This window comes from Balaenoptera physalus (assembly GCF_965194825.1).
Source record: "Balaenoptera physalus genome assembly, chromosome: 7".
Lineage (NCBI taxonomy): Eukaryota > Metazoa > Chordata > Mammalia > Artiodactyla > Balaenopteridae > Balaenoptera > Balaenoptera physalus.
The window spans coordinates 43523654-43531980 of NC_138886.1; positions in this window are offsets into that span (position 1 = coordinate 43523654).

The following is an 8327-nucleotide window of genomic DNA, read 5'->3' on the forward strand; positions in this document are numbered from 1 at the left end:
TTGCTGGAGGAACCAAATGGGAAGTTGCTCTGCAAAAAGTGAGACATTGCATGTCCTCATGGTCTAGGAATGAGTCCTGGTGAATACTGTCCTCTACCCAATGAAGGGAAGAAGGACAAGAGAAGACTGAGAAGCAATTACAGGCAAATGAAGGGCATGATACTACAATGTGTACTGTTAACCTTCATTCAGCTCCCTTCACCTAACTGGTCGTGGGAATGGAAGGCAGGCTAGGGGAAAGGATGGGTAAAATGTCGGGGATACACAGTATGGTGTATTACACAGCTGTTAGAAGCAACAAATTACACATTGATGGAGCAACACAAATCACAGGGTAGAGTGGAAGAAGGAAGAACTCAGTATTTACAGCATAGTGCCATTTATGTAAATTCTAAGCCTACACACACAAAACAATGCTACATATCATACAAAGTCCATGCATACTGAATGACTCAGCACACTCATTAGAGGGAATACAGGGGTAGGGTGAGGACTGGGGACCCAGAATGAAGCTGGGAGTCTAATTAAAAATCAAAATAAACAATAAACCTTTCATAGGCTGAAGTTAAAAGTAAATAAAATGAAAATACCTTAAACTTTCAGCCACAGATCATGGAAAAGCCGTGTTAAGGTGCTCTGGGTCGTCAGGGGCTATTCCCTTCTACAGCTTCTCCTGTAGTTGTACCATTTCCCTGCATTGGTAGTATCAGTGCTGCGGCAGCTGCCGGAAGCCTGCCCTGGGCTACATCACCCTGAGCAGTCACGGAGCTTTTAATGAAACTGGTGCCTTCTGACACATCAGTCCTCACACAGCGGTAACCTTTATAGAGCAAGGAGATTGCCCTGTGAAGCTCATTTTCCTAGACTTTCACTTACATCCATTCAAAACAATTCTCTTTAGCCAAACAAAATTATTTCTTTTTGATACGCAACCATTTTAGTGATACTCAGATGACAGACACTAATAATTGCCATCCACTACCTCTCTTGCCTTACTCCCAGTGAGAGACCTGCACCCTTGACGCTTAATCATGCCCTCCTTGTGAAACTCTTCTCCCATAGGTTGGTGAAGTGGATTGTCCTTTTACCCACCCACCCCCATTTTTATTATCTATTGCTACATAACAAATTACAGTGAATTCTCATTATTTGAGGCAGTTACATCCTATAAAGGCAATGAGAACACTGAATTAGCATGTACTGAACCATTGCTCCTAGAAGAAATACAGGGTTAGGTTCCTGTGAGCCTCTGGTCACATTTCCATCAACTGATCAATACCTAATCTTGTTTTATATGTGTTTCTGTTTAAATACACTTTCTTTAATATATATTGTTGACCCATTAACATTGAACTCACAGCCAAATCCTGAATATAACTCATGCCTGAACAAAGCTTATCTAAAACAGGAATTTTCTCCGTAAGGCACATCACAGCACTTAGGAACATTAGACAGCACTTCAACTCTATCCTTGGGGACCATTTTAAAGAGTAAAATTACAAACAAAAATCACAAAAATACCAAAAACATGGCACTAAATAGAGCATGAAAAGGACGCTTGTTTACGGTATGAGGACTGAGACCAGAAGGCTGAGCCTTGCCTTGTTCAGCCTCATCTGGGAGCATGCGCATCAGACAACTCGAACTTTCACCACTCTGTACGTGTCCATAAATGACCATGAAAACAAGATGAGTATGGATTTGGGGTTACAAATACATTTTAGTGAGTAGGTGAATTTGCAATTATGGAATCCTTGAATAGTGAAGATCAACTGTAACCCAAGACTTAGCAGCCTAAAACAACACACATTTATGATCTCAGTTTCTGTGGATTGGAAATCCAGATACATCTCAGCTGGATCCTCCACTTCAAGGTCTCTCACAGGCTACAATAATCACAGTGTTGGCTCAGAGTCCCTCACAAGACTCCATCAAGAGGGGTGACATCACCAAGATGGTGTCATAAGTCATTCCTGACTTTGTTCCCTCTCACAAGAGGTTCAACTGGGACAGAATCTGCCTCCAAGTTCATTCACATGGTTGTTGGCAGGATTCAGTTTCTCGAAGGTTGTTGAACTGAGGGCCTCATTCCTTGCTGGTCATTAGCTGGAGGCTATCCTCAGTTCTCTGCCTCATGGTCCTCTCCAACCTGGCAGCTTGTTTCATTGAAATCAACAACAAAGAATTTGCTAGCAAGATGGAGGTTACCATTTTTGTAACCATATCACAGAAGCAACATCCTGCCAATTTTGCTGCATTCTACTGATTAGAAGCAAGTCACTAGATCCAGCCGCCACTCAAGGGGAGAGGATTACACAAGGATATGAATACTAGGAGGTGCGAATCCTCAGGTGCCTTCTTAGAAGCTGGCCTACAATGCCCCCTTCGCCTTCTGCAAATCCTCTTTGAGCCCCTCTTGCCTCCTCTCACCTATAAGTGATGGTGTTTCTCAATGTTTCTCTTTTCTTTGCTTTTCTACCATTTCCCCCAATGACTTCAGCTAGCACATCTCTTCAAATTATTCAAGATCTGGCTTCAATCCCGACTTCCAAACCCCCACCATCTCACTCAGTCTCTGTGCTCCCTCTAATCTCTGGGGTGAAAAAATTAAATTCTTCCCCTTTCATGACCTGATGAGACCATTCCTCTACTATCCCATTCTCACTGAAACTACACATACTGGGAATTAAATCCTGGTTCTGCTTACCAGCTATATTACTTTGGACTACTCAACTTCTTTGAACCTTAGTTATCCATTTTTAAAATGTGGATAAAACTCCCATCTTACAAGTTTATGTAAGAGTTAAATGGGATTTAAATGTCCAGCCTAGTACTTAATACATAGAAGGCATTCAATAAACATGAGTTCTTTTCCTCATCTTCCCATTCACTCAGCCCTTTGTTAACTTGCCAACTTCTCCAAATCCATTGCCAACCCCACCTTTACTTTCTGTCAACCATATTAGCATCTCGTTTCCTCTCCTGCCCCCTCTTTTAAATTCTAATTAAAAGACTAATCACGAGACTAATTCTCGTGAATCCTCCTCCTCTTCTCTCAGATATAGCCATTTTATGCCATCCTCTGCCTTACTCCACCTCTAGCTCCTTCCAGGCTTTCCATCTCTTACCTTTGCTCAGTTTACCTCTGGTTTTTAATTTTTATTTGGAAACAATCTCAAACTTGCAAGAACAGAAGAAGAAATTACTTCTACTGAAATGTCTGAGAGTAATTTGTCTGCATAATGCCTCCTCACCCCTAGATGTTTAGTGTACTTCCGACAAACAAGGACATTCTCCTCATAACCTAATACAACTATCAAAACCAGGAAATTAACACTGAAACACTACTACCATCTAATCCACAGATGCCATTCAAGTTTCACCTGTGGAAATATATCCTTTAAAGCAAAAGGATCCAGTTCAGAACCACAAGTGGCATTTAGTTGTCACGTCTCTTTAGTTTCCTTCAATCTAGAACAATTCCTCAGTCTTTCCTTGACTTTCATAACCCTGACACTTAGGAAGATCTCTCACAGTATTCAGTAGAATGTCCCTTGATTTGGGTTTCAGGTTATTCATCTTTGGCATCTATAACTCAGAACTGATTTGTGCTTTTCTCACTGCATCCTTGTGATATTCATTTGAATACTTGAAGATGCTGTCTATAGGGCTTTTGATGGGGACATGTCAAAGAACACAGAGACAGATTGAAGGGGCTCCAACTGGCTAGATTTGGGACAATGTGAGGACCAAAATAAATAATCATGCTAACAGATTATAACCTATTGAATGAAGTAAGATTCCATGAGTTCATATCATTCTGATATTAATTAGTTAATTAAAAATTTGATGAACAACAGGATAGTTACATACACTCAAAGCACCCACCCCCAAATACCTATTAATTGCAAAAGGAAAAAAAGTACTTTTATGGGCAAAGAGACTCATAAAAAGGTTTCCTATTTGAAAACTCAATAGAGGAGGAATTTCCAATGATTTCCAATATAAAAGGCATTTGCACATTTTATGTTTAAAATTACTTCCTCACCAGAAAGACAATTTCCAAAAGTTCATACTTGTTATCCATCATTTTCTTATAAACAGAAGGAACAAGTTTCGTATAGTTTCATATAGGTTATATGCCATCACTAGAAGTAATTCGTGATCATTTTGTAAAAATTGGAAAATACAGGAGAATAGGAAGACTAGGGAAGGAAAATAGTCTCTCCCTGCTATCACCACCTGAACACAAGCACAAGTAACATTTTGGTAGGAACTTGATGCTTATGTGACATACTCAAGATCACACAGCTGGTGAATCACAGCACTGGGACAAAAAAGCAGACCAATGGTCCTTGCATATCTGAATTTTTCTGATGCTGGTCACTGATATCTCTCGTTCTAATTGATTTTCTCAACATATAAAATAGCTTCGTTTTCTTTTCTGCTTACAGGAAGGATACGTCCTTATTGAAAAATAAACAAAATAGAAAGTATAAAAAAAGAGGGTAAAATCACCCAGTCTTACCACTTAATCACACCACTATTTATTAACACATTATAATACATTTATCTGGAAAATCTTTCCAGATGTATCTTTATAAATTTTATATACATGTAGAGAGAGAGAAAGAGGCAGAGTTTGTGTTCTGATCATCTTTCCATGTCCAAAAATCTTTTTGATAGTTTCCTAGAAGTAGTATACTTCAGTTGAAAAAAATTTAAATTGTTGATAAATACTGCTAAACCACCTAAGGAATGATTATACTCATTTAGACTATCACTGCGTGAGACTCTGCATTTCTCCACATGCTGTCAAAGATAAATAGAGTCAGATATTAGTGAAAATGGTTAAGGACAGATTTTAACAAGTAATACGCTATTGCAATAGAGAAGGAGGTTCAGTGTAAACTGAAGTCAACGTTGATTTAGACAGAGGTGACTGGGTGTTTTAAAGGGAAAATGAAAGAGGAGAGGGGAGCGGAGCTGGGGCTCAGTAGAGTCAGGAAAGTGAAAAATCATGATTAGGACAGCTGTGTCTGCTAGCTGGCAATTACTGAAGCTACAGTTCTATCCTCCCACAGAGACTGGGAAACAGGCCCTACCCTTCCTGATGATTACATTTTAATGGAATGGCTTTCAGGTCCTTTAGAAAGACACTCCTGAGTTGTAGGTGACAGTATATATCTCAAAGGGACAGAGGAAGGATTCACAATTGTAAGCCCTTTTTATTAAATGCTCCAAGAAAGGGCGTTCAGGGGCCAATAGTCGGGTGTTAGCTGGAATGAACAGTAAATTCTTTTGGCATCCTTGAGCTTTCTCAGGCAGGCACCTGAAGAGGGGCTAGTGTCATCTTAGGGATGTGGTCTGGAGCTGTTAGAAATTATATCAGTGTTTGTTTAGGTCTTCTAATGTGGGGGCAGAGAGGTCGACAAAATCATTTGTGTGGAGAATTTGTAATTTTTTATAGGCCAAAGTTGAGGCTTAGTCAAGAAGAGGGCTCAGAGGAGCCTGCCTAGAGTTTGGTCAAGGAGAAAATCTTCGTCAATGCTCGCCAATATTGGGCTTTGATATCTTTTTAATCTTGACCATTCTGAGAGCAAGAAAAAGATACCATTGTTTTTATTTGCATTTTCTTCAAACTAGTAAAACGAACTCTTTTTTATATATATTTCTCGTCATCTGTATTTCTTCTTTTGTGAATTGACTGTTTATGTCCTTTATCCATTTTTTAAGTGGACATAGTTATTTTTCACTTACTGATTTGCTAGAGATAATGTTTTAGTTTGAAAATCTGAGAATTTTTCTTAATACATTTGGCATTTAATAACCTGTCCTAGGCCACATTTCCCTGTAGACACTCAAATACTATTCCTGTGTCCCTAAGTATCAAGTCAAAAAATGTTTCAGCAATAAACTTCGTCAATTGCCCTACTCTCTACCCCAATGTTTTTGTCCCTGAGGTTCTCCGAGAAAAGCAGGCCACAACGGGGCCCCTGGCTCCTGAAGGCATGTACATGGATCTGCAGAGTAGATCAGACTCATAAGTTCAACCAGCTGTGTTTCTTTGATCTCTGACCAAGCCTAAAAATTCTGACTGCAAGCCTCTTCCTCTCCCTGCACCCTCCCTCTGCCCAGGCTAGAAAGGGCAATGAACAATCGATTATGCTGTGATAGAATGCAAGTGCATCTCAAAAACCTGTCAACTTCTCACTGTTCTTCTAGCTGATACTGTAATGGACAGAATGACCTAGAGTCTGGTTTACAGCTTCAATGCACTCACAGTCATGGAGAATAAAGAAAGGATATAGTTGAAGGACTGATTTGGCTCACCTCTGTCTCATATCAAAGAGATGAGGAGGTGTCTTCAAGCTCATGAGGAAAGGTTGGCAACACCAAGGGCCAGCCTTCTGAGAATGCAGCTCCCGCTAAGGTCATGAGGAATGTTGATCCTCCCAAGTCACTCCTGAGGAACACTGGAATGACCAATGAGTTCAGAAGAAAAATGAGCCTCACCCCCAGTCCCCACCTTCAATAAGTAGAGATGCCTCATAAATGAAAAATATCGCACAGGAAAAGACTTTCTCCAAACCAAGAATAGGAATCAGTGATTGACCCACTGACCTGAAGTTTAGAGAACATGGTGTGAGTAAAGGAGCACTGATCAAGCTGGAAAGAAAATGATCCATGAATTCAGCACTTGATAGTATTTACTTTCTTTATAATCCGTGTATGGCTTCCATCTTTCCTTATCTTTTCTTTTCTCTCCAGTGTAAGAAGATCTAAGCAGTCAGGAGTTACTGTCATAACAGTGTTCGATGAAGAAATGCATTTTGACCCCTAGATGACTTGGAAATTAGAACTCACATAGGATATGAGTAAGGGAAACACAAATAGAAACTCTTGCTATGTTTCTAATTTTAATTTTTCCCCCAAATTTAAAAATATTTAAATGTAACAGATATTTGTTGTAAAAATTTCAGGCAAAGATATATTTAAACGAATGTCCCCCTGTATCATTTATTTCGATATCACAAATGACTTCAATACTGAGTGGCTTAAAACAATAATTTATTCATTTTGCTCATTAATCTACAATTTGGGCAGGACTTCGTAGGGATGGCTCGTCTCTGTTCCACACAGCATCTGCCAGAGCAGCTTGGCTCAGGACTTCCCAGTCTGACTAACCTGGATGGCAAGTTGTTTAAAATGTTGGACAAATGTAAAGCTACAACTCTCCTGAGGATATATACTATCCAGGTGGTTTTAAAGGAAAATGAGAACCATATATAAGAGGAAAAGAGTATTCTCCTCCCACTTGCTAAAATACAATATTTTAAAAGTTAAAAACATGACTTTCATAAAAATATGAAGTGAACAGGTGTCAAATATTTATTCAACTCACTAATTAATTATGTTAATTAAGATGTTAAGACCAGTTAAATGGATAAAAACCAGTGCTATATATAGTATATCAGGAATGATCAAATGAATTTGCTGATAGATGCATAATCTGTTACTATCCGATGAGGCAATAAAATGCAATGTTTGCAGTTATCATTTCTATTAGTGTGGATCAATTGTTATCTCTATTGAATGATATTCATTTCTGGGGAAATGACCTCCATTCTTCAGTCTCCGTTGGTGGTATGGAACTGTCCCTCCACAAACCCACTGTCCAAGATGGGCATGTGCCCCAGGCCTAGTCAAAAAGGAGCACTGCATTCCCTCAGTGAGAGATTCAGACACAGATGCATGACCCAACTGGAGGCGGGGACTTCTGTGAGAGCCTCTGCATTTTCAGAGGCACTTGAACCTGGAGCGTTTCGGTCTGAACTCGCTGCCAGGTGTCCTGGTATTACATAAAGCCTGAAAAGGCAGAAGTGTAGAAGGATGGCAACAAACAAGAGAGGACAATGGCATCCTGATGACTTGAATTGCGCCCCTGCATCTACCCGGCTTCCCAGACTTCTCAGTTTTCGTCAGTGTATTTCCTTTTTTTTTGGTTATATTAAGCCAAGTAAATTGATCCCTCACAATATAATAGGGTTCTCCAGCCCTGGCTTCTTCTGTGCTAGCCCACTAAACATATATTCACTTTTCTGTGCTCCAATTTCCCTTCTATCAAAGGAACAAACAATACCTATAAAGAGTTGTAAAGATTAAATACATAATAAATCTAAATATAACATAATATACTTTTACAACGCTGAGGCAAAAGAAATATCACATAACTTTCCTAAATTAAATTCTATCTAATCCTTACCTCCCATTACTAGGATGAGAACCGTCCCAATATCAGTCATCACTGGGTGTTCTTTAACTCT